This window comes from Rana temporaria, chromosome 10, assembly GCF_905171775.1.
Source record: "Rana temporaria chromosome 10, aRanTem1.1, whole genome shotgun sequence".
NCBI classification, from domain to species: Eukaryota; Metazoa; Chordata; class Amphibia; order Anura; family Ranidae; genus Rana; species Rana temporaria.
The window spans coordinates 14,979,195-14,993,300 of record NC_053498.1 but is presented as its reverse complement, the minus strand read 5'-3'; positions in this window follow the sequence as shown (position 1 = coordinate 14,993,300).

Below are 14,106 nucleotides of genomic sequence, written 5' to 3'. Positions count from 1 at the left end.
ATAACACATGATTGGAGCATGAAGTTGTTAGCTCTTGCGACTTTATGTCGCTCATCATCAGGAAGAGATGCATTGTGTTTCTGTAAAGACAAAACCACATTTTAGGCTGGTTCAGGGCATCTGACATTCTGGAGACAGTGAGCAATGGTCAAAGTCCCAGTTGGTACTCACCGGGTATCCCTATGTAGCTGGCATGGAAGTCAAGCCCAGACAGACCCCAAAAGGCATAAATAGCTCCTGCCAGGGACTGAGGCAGGGTGCTACACAACAGACGGCACCCCACGTACAACGGGGTGCACTCAGGATGGACAGGCATGAAGCAAGAAGTAACATATGGACATAGGTCAAGGATGATGACTGCAAGTGAGAAGAGAGTGGGGTGCAAATTACTAGGCAAATAATGTTTTAAAAGAAAAAGAAGAATGGATAAAAAGGTGCATAAAAAAGGAGAAAATTAATATGAAACTGAGCAAGTGTCAGTGAGAAAGAATAATGTGAAGGTTGAGGAAAAAGTTACCTGTTGGATCAATATATGATGCATGTATGCTGTGAAGTCCATTTAGCCGAATGCCTGAACCACCCAAAGGTAGCGCCCCTATACATAGGCGCCGCCGTCCAAGACCCCCACCTATGTCACGCACACGAGCAGATGGGGAGGAGGGACGCCTACCCCAATGCGGAAGAGCCACCAGGTGGTTTGGCACCAATAAACTGAATTATTATAGGGTCCAGTAATACCTGTCCAGAAAATCAAATTCTTTCTACCCTAGGGCTACAATATGAATGAAGAAATTAAGAGAGTAGATACAGTGTATATGTATATATATATATATATATATATATATATATATATATATATATATATATATATATATATATCCAAATTCATGAAAGATGCAAACAAAAATTATATAAAAAAAAATAAAAATAAAGTGATTTCATATTCCAAGCACCTAAATAATCTTTTTCTTAAAAAAATCTAAATTGTTCATATAGGGCTGAAGGACACATATGATAAATATATTATTGTTCATAAAAACCATTGTGAAATGGAAAATTCATATACTGTATTTATTGGCGTATAACACTCACTTTTTTACCCTGAAAATAGAGGGTAAACTGTGCTTGCGTGTTATACGCAGGGGGCTGTGGAAAGTTTTTTCCCTAAAACTTCCTCTCAAAGTTAGGGCGAGCGTTATATGCCTGTGTGTGTTATACGCCAATAAATAAGGTATATGCCATTATTTGACAATAGTAGAAATCAGAAAATAAATACTTGTACTACCAAAGCATTTATAAGCTGTAAAGTATAACTAAAAAGTATAAATAAGGAAACAAATGCTAATACTGACACAATCTATGATCTATAAAGCTCTGACATTTTTCTCACATACCCATTGAAATGAGGGACAGAACTGTCACCAGCTGTAACCCGAGGCGTCCATCTTTTCTTGTCCACATCCTGAAACTAAGAAACCACTGTGCAATGAGCAAGACCTGTGAAGAATGATGATTCATTAGATGAATTTACAAACAAATGCATTTTATAGGACAGCGAAAGCCTAAATTAGTTGCAAACTCAGTTACTAACATGTCTTGCTTTAAAATGTTACTCTAATGTCTGAGTATCCCAAATCTTGCAAGAAGACAGTTGAGTACCATGCTGGAGCATCCGCTCATGAGATTTGGGAAGTTCATCTTTGCCAGGATTTCATCAATAGAACTGCAGTGTCACCCTTGCCTAGTAACAGTGGTAGTACGGTGCATGTTTAGATTTTCATGAATAATGATTTGGCATCGGGAATACTATTTCATGTTAGTCCAAGGTCAGCTCAGTAATGAGTGGCAGAGACATGAGGTTGGGAGTTTAATAAATTGTCTCTCCCAAGTTTTAGGTCAGCTAATTCCACCCAGGATTCAAGAAAATCACATTTATATCCTGTTTTTGTGCAAAAACGAGTGGTTCTGAGATGCATTGTTGAGTGATCCTTAATAATCCAACAAAACATTTACCAAACTATTATCTGCCATCATAACTCTCCAGTAATATTAGTGACATTACAGTCCATCCCTAGCAAATTAATTATATTTCACCATATGCCCCCGATGACATCAGTTATGACGAAATTCGTTGGACTGGTAAATGTATAAAGTACTGTTTGGAACGTTCATTATACAGCCCAGTTATTTATTTATTTTCTTCAAGTGCATGATCATTGTACTAATGTAAGTAGGTTTTATAGACTTTGAAGTGCAATACAGGTTTTATTCAACTTCACACTATGTGGATTTTTCCATTTTTGGTTTTATGTTGAAACTCATGAACTATATGGTTATATATGATGCTAGCACATATTGGAGAGGGGGTTACACTGCAGAACCCTAATAAGCAGTGTTGGATGGACCCCCCTATGATGCGATTGTCATTCGTATGCTGATTTGACTCTATAGTGGGGTCTATCTGTTTTCGTAAGAGTCCTTATCTCATGGGTGGTGATGGTCCACATGGTGATTGCAAGATTTGACTGAACACAATTTGTTGCCTATCAAAATAGCGGTTACTTGTAAAAAAATTATTTGGGATTCTCATCACGTATTTTTTTTATTACACACATTCAGAGGACTTTATGATTACATTTTTTGGACTTATAAATTGATTCGCTATTTATGTTTGCACAGTTGCAAGTTATTTATTGTGTTTGTTATATAGTTTGACGGACTATTTCTTGCCAGCAGCTAGAGCTCTGTTCCTGCCAGCGTGTGTTCTATTACGGTTTTGTGATATTTCACCATATGGCATCACTGCTCTCCAAATAAAATGTATGTATTACTGGAGTGATATTACTACTGTCCAAACATAAAAACTTCAAAAGCATCATTGTTTTCTAAATATAAGTTAAGCCCCGTACACACGATCAGAATATCGTACAAAAAATAACGCTTTTGCAGCGATCGTACAATAATCTCATTATTAGTACACAGCTGTCGTCTGAAATTGCAATTTTAAACATCACCACGGAGCATGAAGAGTATGTCTGCCAAGGATTTATTTGGTATGTTGACTGGTTCTGACTCCAGGTCACATCTTCCATCCCATTATACTCTATGGGCATTCCTTTCTTTTATGTTTCTATCATTCCATAGAAAACCGCTGGAATCCCAAATAATCTCAATATTACTATATCCTACTCTACTTGAGGAACACCTGTGGAAAAGGTGAAGTTGCTATGCCCCCCAGATTTGCCTGCAAATAAGTTTATATTTCGCTTCCCATTATACTCTATGGGAATTCCCTTCTGTCATTCACCCTTGTCATTCCATAGAAAACAATAGATATGTGCATTCCCGTTTGTACGAATGTTATTTTCGTACGAAAATGTTCATTTTCGTACCCGCAGAATAATGTGTACATACGAAAAAATTAAAGCACCAAAATACGAAAACGACGGGATTACGAATGAGCCGCATAACGAACAACCGCAAATACGAACAAACGATCCAACGAAAATACGACAAAACGAAAACGGCAAAAGAACGAAAATGACATCTATAACAAAAGACTTGCATTCTGTATTTTGTTTGAATCCTTGTTCTGTTCGTATTTTGATTTTCAGTCATATGTTCATATGACATCTAACAAAAGATTTTCATTCTGTATTTTGTTTGAATCCTTTTTCTGTTTGTATGTTCATATGACATCTATAACAAAAGATTTTCATTCTGTATTTTGTTTGAATCCTTTTTCTGTTTGTATGTTCATATGACATCTTATAACAAAAGATTTGTATTCTGTATTCTGAATTCCTTTTTTCTGTTCGTAATTTGGTTTCAAAATACCTAATGGTTCTGAGTTCAGGTGACATTTAGCTTCACATTATTCTCTATGGGCATTCCATTTATTTTGCTTCCCATTATACGTTATGGGCATTCCCTTCTGTCATTCAGCTTTGTCATAATAATCCCGCTTCATCAAAATTTTGAACATTAACACCAGGGGCGGACTGACAGCTCATGGGGCCCCCGGGCAAAAGGAGATCATGGGGCCCCCTGTGTCTCTGCCCATGTGTCCCTGCCCACGTTCAAGCTGCATCCACACAAATCCTACCTACATATTGCACTGCCCATATTGCATGCATTCAAAGAATTTCTGGATGCTATGTTCCAAATAAATGTTTATTATAGGAATTAAAGAAAAATAAAATGTACATTAAATGTACATTTTCGAAATTAAGGTTTTCATAAATTAGCACAATATTCCCGCATAGCTTTCCAATCGGCTCTTCATTGGTTAGATTGATAGCAGCGCAGCCATTGGCTCTCACTGCTGTCAATCAAATTAATGTTGTTGCACGCCAGGGGGTGGGGCTGAGTCATACACTTATCGGGTATGGCCGCCAAGTGTATCACACAGGAGTGCGCCTGCAAGGTAACCCACTCGGGAGAGAGCTTCCCAGAGGGGGTTAGCTCTTGCGGGGAGGAACCGTGAGAGCCTCCGTGGGACCCCAGAAGATGACGATCGGGGCCACTTTGTGCAAAACAAACTGCACAGTGGAGGCAAGTATAACATGTTTGTTATTAAAAAAAAACTGAACCCATACAACCCCTTTAACTATGAATTATGGCCCTAGAATTGCTCTCACTCTGATGTTCTGGTGGATACTATACATGTATCCATTATTGTTTACATACATATGCTCATCCTACATAACCCTTTTTATATAGAGTGTGTGAAGGGATTATGGGTGTGTTTTACATTTTTTTTAAATAATTGTATTTACTTTAAATCATTTTCACTGACTACCAATGTAAAGAACATTCTTCCCACTGATCACCAATGTAAGGAACATTCTTCCCACTGATCACCAATGTAAGGGACATTCTTCTCACTGATCACCAATGTAAGGAACATTCTTCTCACTGATCACCAATGTAAGGGACATTCTTCTCACTGATCACCAATGTAAGGAACATTCTTCTCACTGATCACCAATGTAAGGGACATTCTTCCCACTGATCACCAATGTAAGGAACATTCTTCTCACTGATCACCAATGTAAGGGACATTCTTCTCACTGATCACCAATGTAAGGAACATTCTTCTCACTGATCACCAATGTAAGGGACATTCTTCCCACTGATCACCAATGTAAGGAGCATTCTTCTCACTGATCACAAATGTAAAGAACATTCTTCCCACTGATCACCAATGTAAGGAGCATTCTTCTCACTGATCACAAATGTAAAGAACATTCTTCTCACTGATCACCAATGTAAGGGACATTCTTCTCACTGATCACCAATGTAAAGAACATTCTTCCCACTGATCACCAATGTAAGGAACATTCTTCCCACTGATCACCAATGTAAGGAACATTCTTCCCACTGATCACCAATGTAAGGGACATTCTTCTCACTGATCACCAATGTAAGGAACATTCTTCCCACTGATCACCAATGTAAGGAACATTCTTCTCACTGATCACCAATGTAAGGGAACATTCTTCTCACTGATCACCAATGTAAGGGACATTCTTCCCACTGATCACCAATGTAAGGGACATTCTTCCCACTGATCACCAATGTAAGGGACATTCTTCTCACTGATCACCAATGTAAGGAACATTCTTCCCACTGATCACCAATGTAAGGGACATTCTTCTCACTGATCACCAATGTAAGGGACATTCTTCCCACTGATCACTAATGTAAGGGACATTCTTCTCACTGATCACCAATGTAAGGGACATTCTTCTCACTGATCACCAATGTAAGGAACATTCTTCCCACTCATCACCAATGTAAGGAACATTCTTCCCACTGATCACCAATGTAAGGAACATTCTTCTCACTGATCACCAATGTAAGGGACATTCTTCTCACTGATCACCAATGTAAGGAACATTCTTCTCACTGATCACCAATGTAAGGAACATTCTTCCCACTGATCACCAATGTAAGGAACATTCTTCTCACTGATCACCAATGTAAGGGACATTCTTCTCACTGATCACCAATGTAAGGGACATTCTTCTCACTGATCACCAATGTAAGAGACATTCTTCCCACTGATCACCAATGTAAGGGACATTCTTCCCACTGATCACCAATATAAGGAACATTCTTCCTACTGACCACCAATGTAAGGAACATTCTTCCCACTGATCACCAATGTAAGGAACATTCTTCTCACTGATCACCAATGTAAGGGACATTCTTCTCACTGATCACCAATGTAAGGGACATTCTTCTCACTGATCACCAATGTAAGAGACATTCTTCCCACTGATCACCAATGTAAGGGACATTCTTCCCACTGATCACCAATGTAAGGAATATATATAGGGAATAACACTCACTTAGGCTGGATTCACACCTACAGTATGCATTTTTAGTGCTTTTTGCATTTTGCAGATTTGCACTACAGAACGTGTTCCATAGGAAACCATGTTAAATGGACTGTTGTGCAAATCTCCAAAATGCAAAAAGCACAAAAAATGCCATAGATGTGAATCAGGCCTTAGTCCAGGTTCACACTGACAGCGGGAATGAAATTGTGTGAGACAGTTCAGCTAAACTCGCACGATTTCATACCCGCATGCCAGTGTGAATTTGGCGGGTGATTTCAGAGACGTCTGTGCGGATTCCATACACAGATGTCTATGGAAATTGCACCAAGAAGTCGCCAAAGGTTATACAGAAACTACTTTTGGGAATCGGTGCTGCGCCAGAAATGGGGCATCGCACCGATTCGGGTAGTGCTATTACCATGCGATTTGACATGTCAAATCGCATGGTATATTGCTTCAATGTAAATCAGGTCTAAGTGCTATTCCCTATATATAACACTGATATCTATACACTGAGTGGCATTCAGTGTACCAGATATCAGTGTGCAGGGGCGGACTGACCGTTCGGTCAGTTGGGCACTGCCTGAGGGCCCCGTGGTGGGAGGGCCCGGGCCGGCTCAGTCCGAAACCTGGAGGTGCCCGGAGCAGTGGCAGCTTATCATACACAATAAAAAAAAAAACGAGTCTGTACCCCCGAGAAAGCAGTGTCTTGAACCATTAAATCCTGCTAGCTAGGATGATGTGGCTGTTGTATGAGAGGCTCGGGAGGGATGAGCTGGCCAGGATGGATGGCTCATCATGTGCACTAGTGAATAGCACCTGACCTGCTACCTGGTAAATGAGCACAGACACAGCACAGGGAAAGAAGGTAAAGTAACAATCAGCATGGCTCTTATAACACAGATGAGACACAGACAGTGCTTTCATTATGACACTGACCTGCTTCTGCACAGGCAGGTCTGTGTGGATGCCATGCCTGTGGCTGTGCAATTCACTCTGCCTCCGAGTCCAGCAGCTCCTTCACAGACAGTCCTCCGCGGCAGTGACTTACGGCCCCGCCCCCTCAGCTGAATTCCACAGGGGGGAGAGGTGGCCGGAGCGCCTGTCACAGTAAATCCCCGCACGGCTCCATCCATCTCCAGCTCACACCTCACAAGCCTCTCATACAACAGCGCAGCCACATCAACCTAGCTAGAGGGATCCAAGGCACTGCTTTCTCTGGGTTTTTTTCATTGTGTAGATTGTAGAAGCTGACGCTGCTGCAGGCACCTCCATGGGCGGACTGAGCCAGCCCGGGCCCTCCCCACCACGGGCCCTCGGGCAGTGCCCGACGGACCGAATGGTCAGTCCGCCCCTGATTAACACTGAACATAGAGAGTATCTCTGCTAAAGATTGATCTGATATGACCAATGGTTCTGACTCCAGGTCACATCTTGCCTCCCATTATACTCTATGGGCATTTCTTTTTGTCATTCACCCTTGTCATTTCAATGGAAAACAAAAATAATCCCATTTCATCTCAATATTAAACATTGTCACTGGACATGTAGAGTATGCTAAGAATTTGTTTGGTATGATGAATGGTTTTGACACCAGGTCACATCTTGCTTCCCATTATACTCTATGGGCATTCCTTTCTATCATTTATCTGTCATTCCATAAAAAAACAGCTTTAATCCCAAAAAATCTCATTATTACAATCTGCTACTCTACTTGAGGAACACCTGTGTGAAAGAATAAATCGCTATGTCTCTCAGATTTGCCTGCAAATGAGTTTATATTTTGCTTCCCATTATACTCTATGGGCATTCCTTTATGTCATTCACCTTTGTCATTCCATAGAAAACAATAATAATCCCACTTCTTTTCAATTTTGAACATCATCACTGAACATAGAGAGTATGTCTGTTAATGATTAATCTGATATGTTAATTGGTTTTGACTCCAGGTCACATCTTGCTTTCCATTATACTCTATGGGCATTCTTTTCTATCGTTTATCTGTCATTCCATAGAAAACAGCTGTAATCCCAAACAATCTTAATCTTACAATCTGCTTGAGGAACAGTTGTGGGAAAGAATAAATTGCTATGTGTCTCAGATTTGCCTGCAAAAAAAGTTTATATTTTGCTTCCCATTATACTCTATGGGCATTCCCTTCTGTCATTCACCCTTGTCATTCCATAGAAAACAATGCTAATCCCACTTCATCTCAATATTAAACATTGGCACTCAACATGGAGAGTACATCTGCCAAGGATTAATCTGATATGTTGATTGGTTTTGACCAAGGGCACATTTTCCATCCCATTATACTCCATGGGCATTCCTTTCTATCATGTATCTGTCATTCCATAGAAAACAGCTGTAATCCCAAATAATATCAATCTTATTATCTGCTACTCTACTTGAGGAACACCTGTGGGAAAGGTGATATCGCTATGTCTCCAAGATCTGCATGCCAATGAGTTTATATTTTGCTTCCCATTATACTCCCTTATGTCATTCGCCTTTGTTATGCCATAAAAACAATACTAATCCCACCTAATCTCAATATTAAACATGGCCACTCATATTTAAAAGTAGGTTTGCAAAAAATGTATTTGACATGTCTAAAGACTTTTTTTTTTTCATTATTCTCTATGGGCATCCCATTTACCGTATTTATCGGTGTATACGCCGATAGCATACCTCAGAGGGGAAGGAGGGGGACGAGCGCCCGCCGGAAATCACAGAGCCGTCATCTCCTCTCGGCTCTCACTCGGCTGTCACGTCACACACGCAGAGTCCCGCCTCCGCCACCAGCATTGGACCAGTGTTCTGTCTGTCACAGGAGATGGTCCAATGCCGATTGCGGAGGCAAGACTGTGCGTGTGTGACGTGACAGCCGAGTGAGAGCCGAGTGTAGATGACGGCTCGGTGATTTCCGGCGGTGATTTCCGGCGGGGCGCTCGTCCCCCTCCGAGGTATGCCATAGGTACGTGCTACAGTCTCGGCCAGCGCTGCCGCGCTGCCCGCGTTTAAGGGTTTCCTCACCCTCCCCTTCACCACAGACTGCTGAAAATTATGTATAGAAGCCCCAAAGCGCGCTACAGTCCCGGTCAGCGCTGCCTGCGTCTGAGAGTTCCAGCTCCGTCCCTTCCACCATCGAGTGCTGACAGCTAGAAGCCCTAAGGTACTGTGTATCTCCTTGAACATAGGAGCTGCTCTCTGAGTTGCTTGCTGTACATTGCTGCTTATCTTATTTTTAATTTTAACTGCATTTACTATTTGGACTAAAAAAAATGCCATAGGTACGTGCTACAGTCTCGGCCAGCGCTGCCGCGCTGCCCGCGTTTAAGGGTTTCCTCACCCTCCCCTTCACCACAGACTGCTGAAAATTATGTATAGAAGCCCCAAAGCGCGCTACAGTCCCGGTCAGCGCTGCCTGCGTCTGAGAGTTCCAGCTCCGTCCCTTCCACCATCGAGTGCTGACAGCTAGAAGCCCTAAGGTACTGTGTATCTCCTTGAACATAGGAGCTGCTCTCTGAGTTGCTTGCTGTACATTGCTGCTTATCTTATTTTTAATTTTAACTGCATTTACTATTTGGACTAAAAAAAATGTTTTTCCAGAAAATTCCCTCTTAAAATTGGGGTGCGCGTTATACGCCGATAAATACGGTAGTTCCATTATTCTCTATGGGCATTCCATCTCCCTGTTAAAGTCTATGTGCATTCCATTCTGTCATTCCTTTCAGTATATCAGCATTTAAGGGCACAAACGTACAGCTCTTCCAGGACCTGTCCCCTATCACACTGAAAAATAGGAGAGCCCTGAGACCTCTACTTGAAATATTAAAAGAAAAAGAAATCAGCTACAGGTGGAAATTTCCATTTGTCCTTCAAGCTACTTATAATGGCAAGCAACACATGCTCAGAGTTCCAGATGAATTGCAAAAATTCTGTGAGAACATGCAGATTGCTCCTGTAGATCTACCTGAATTGTATGCTGAATTTCGCCTGCCTCCAGCCCTAACAACACGCCTTTCATGCCAGGACTTTCTCCTGAAAAGTCTCCTTACCAATATGGAAAACGTTGCAGAAACACTAACAGAAGCAATGATAGCTCTCCCACCTCCAAGAGCCCTAGATTGAGGGAGCCCAGATAAAGTCAGAGCTTCTCTCTCTACTCAGTTCCTGAAACCCTACAGAAAATAAACAATCTCATCTTACCTGGGCTTGTTCAGCATATGTCGATCACCCAATTTTGTTTCACTTTTGTTTCAAATAAGTTTTTTCTTACTTAACCACTAGATGTCACATCCATCTCAGCAATTGATAGCATAAATTATATTTTACTAAGTGATATCAGTACTCTCCGTATATAAATAAAATTTTATTATGAGAAATTGCGGTTTCCCGAATATTAATAATATTTTTTAATATATATATATATATATATATATATATATATATATATATATATATATAGTATATATTTTACAAGAGTAACATTACTTCTCTTAAAATTCAAACTTTATTTTAACCGCTTAAGCCCCGGACCATTTTTCAGCTAAATGCCCAGGCCAGGTTTTGCGATTCGGGACTGCGTCGCTTTAACAGACAATTGCGCGGTCGTGCGACTTGGCTCCCAAACAAAATTGGCGTCCTTTTTTCCCCACAAATAGAGCTTTCTTTTGGTGGTATTTGATCACCTCTGCGGTTTTTATTTTTTGCGCTATAAACAAAAATAAAGCGACAATTTTGAAAAAAATTCAATATTTTTTACTTTTTGCTATAATAAAAATCCCCCAAAAACATATATAAACATTTTTTTTTCCTCAGTTTAGGCCGATACGTATTCTTCTACCTATTTTTGGTAAAAAAAATCGCAATAAGCGTTTATCGATTGGTTTACGCAAGATTTATAGTGTTTACAAAATAGGGGATAGTTTTATTGCATTTTTATGAATTTTTTTTTTTTACTACTATTGGCGGCGATCAGTGATTTTTTTCGTGACTGCGACATTATGGCGGACACTTCAGACAATTTTGACACATTTTTGGGACCATTGTCATTTTCACAGCAAAAAATGCATTTAAATTGCATTGTTTGTTGTGAAAATGACAGTTGCAGTTTGGGAGTTAAACACAGGGGGCGCTGTAGGAGTTAAGGATCACTGTGTGTGTGTGTTTACAACTGTAGGGGGGTGTGGCTGTAGGATGGACGTCATCGATCGAGTCTCCCTATATAAGGGATCACTCGATCGATGCGCCGCCACAGTGAAGCACGGGGAAGCCGTGTTTACATACGGCTCTCCCCGTTCTTCAGCTCCGGGGAGCGATCGCGACGGAGCGGCTATAAACGAATAGCCGCCCCGTCGTCCCGGATCGCTCCCCGAGGGATCCTGCCCGCCGCACGCAGCGGAGGGGGTCCCGATCGGACCCCCCACCCGCTAGAAGGCAAGGGCGTATATATACGCCCTTATGCCTGTCCGTGCCATTGTGCGGACGTATATAGGCGTGCGGCGGGCGTTAAGTGGTTAACACAGCGATATCATTGCTCTCCAAACATAAATTATATTTTACCAGATCAAAGTCATTGTTGTTGATTTACTAAAAGCAAATATACTGTGCACATTTGAAAGTGCAGTTGCTCCTGAGTAGGGATGAGCCGAACACCCCCCAGTTCGGTTTGCATCAGAACATACGAACAGGCAATAAATTTGTTCGAACATCCGAGCACCGTTAAAGTCTATGGGACACGAACATGAAAAATCTAAAGTGCTCATTTTAAAGTTATTGTCATAAAAAGTGTTTGGGGACCTGGGTCCTGCCCCAGGGGACATGTATCAATGCAGGGGGCAGTGATTTTAATAATGCTTAAAGTGAAACAATAAAAGTGAAATGTTCCTTTAAATTTCGTACCTGGGGGGTGTGTATAGTATGCCTGTAAAACAGCGCTTGTTTCCCATGCTTAGAACTGTTTCCCGTGCTTAGAACTGTCCCTGCACAAAATGTAATTTCTGAAGGAAAAAAAGTAATTTAAAAGTACTCACGAAAAGTTAATGAAGGCCATTTATAAAAAAAAAATGCGTGGGGGACCCACAAATTCAATTACCAGGCCCTTCGTGTAAGGGAAACCCTGTGCCAAATAAAAAAAATGACGTGCGGTTCCCCCCAAATATCTGGTATGGATTTTAAGGGGTTCACCGCGCCAAATAAAAAAAATGGCGTGGAGTTCCCCCCAAAAATCCATACCAGACTCTTTATCCAAGCACGCAACCTGGCAGGCCGCAGGAAAAGGGGGGGGGACGAGAGAGCACCCCGCCTCCTGAACCATACCAGGCCACATGCCCTGGTATGGTTCAGGTACACCACCGCTGGATTCTTTTTTTATTTTTAATAAAGGACTTATCCCAACTGTGTCTGTTTCTAGGAGGGGGCCGGGATCTGGGGGTCCCCTTTGTTAAAGGTGTCTTCCAGATTCCGATAAGCCCCCCGCCCGCAGACCACCACAACCACCGGGCAAGGGTTGTGGGGATGAGGCCCTTGTCTCCATCAACATGGGGACATCCTCCCCATGTTGAGGGCATGTGGCCTGGTACGGTTCAGGAGGGGGGGTGCTCTCTTGTCCCCCTTCTCTTCCTGCAGTCTGCCAGATTGCGTGCTCGGATAAAGGGTCTGGTATGGATTTTTGGGGGGAACTCCATGCAATTTTTTTTTAAATATGGCGCAGAGTTCCCCTTAATATCCATACCAGACCTGAAGGGCCTGGTAATTGAATTTGGGGGGACCCCCACGCATTTTTTTTTATCAATGACTTTTAATGACCTTTCTTTGTATTCCAGGGAGCCGACAATTCATTACAGCCGCGAGTACTTTTAAATTACTTTTTTTCCTTCAGAAATTACACTTTGTGCAGGGACAGTTCTAAGCACGGGAAACAAGCGCTACTATACAGGCATACTATACACCCCCCCAGGTACGAAATTTAAAGGAATATTTCACCTTTATTGTTTCACTTTAAGCATTATTAAAATAATAATACTGCTCCCGAAAAAACTGACATTTTTAAAACTTTTTTTTTGTATTGATACATGTCCCCTGGGGCAGGACCCAGGTCCCCAAACACGTTTTTTTGACAATAACTTGCATATAAGCTTTTAGAATTAGCACTTTAGATTTCTCCCATAGATTTTAACAGGGTGTTCCGCGGCTTTTCAAATTTTCTGCGAACACCCCAAATTGTTCGCTGTTCGGCGAACAGGCAATGTTCGACTCGAACTCGAAGCTCATCCCTACTCCAGAGCTTAATAAATGAGGGAGAACCCTGCTGACTTCCATCATCCAAATATGTGTAAGCAAAAATGGTGTTTTCTTTTGTTTTGTTTTTTCCTTGCATGTGATTGGTTGTTCTTTGCAAAGTGAACCTTTAGCTCATTTACTAAGCTCTGGAGCAACTGCACTTTTAAAAGTGCACAGTCTATTTGCCTTTAGTAAATCAACCCCATTGTGTTCTAAGTAGATCTCAAGATCTCACTGCTACCGATACACTGCAATGCAATCTCTATTCTCTGCATAGAGGTTATAATTTTGTTACATTTTGTTACAGTGGCATCACTACTCTCTGAGCTTGTTATATATTACATATAAAATATAACAAATAAGAATATCAACTTACTTTACTCAGTGTGATTGATGTGGTTCATGTATTCCTTTTTTTTGTGCATTAACACCACAGTACCACCTCTACAGACAGAAGTTATTTACAATGTAA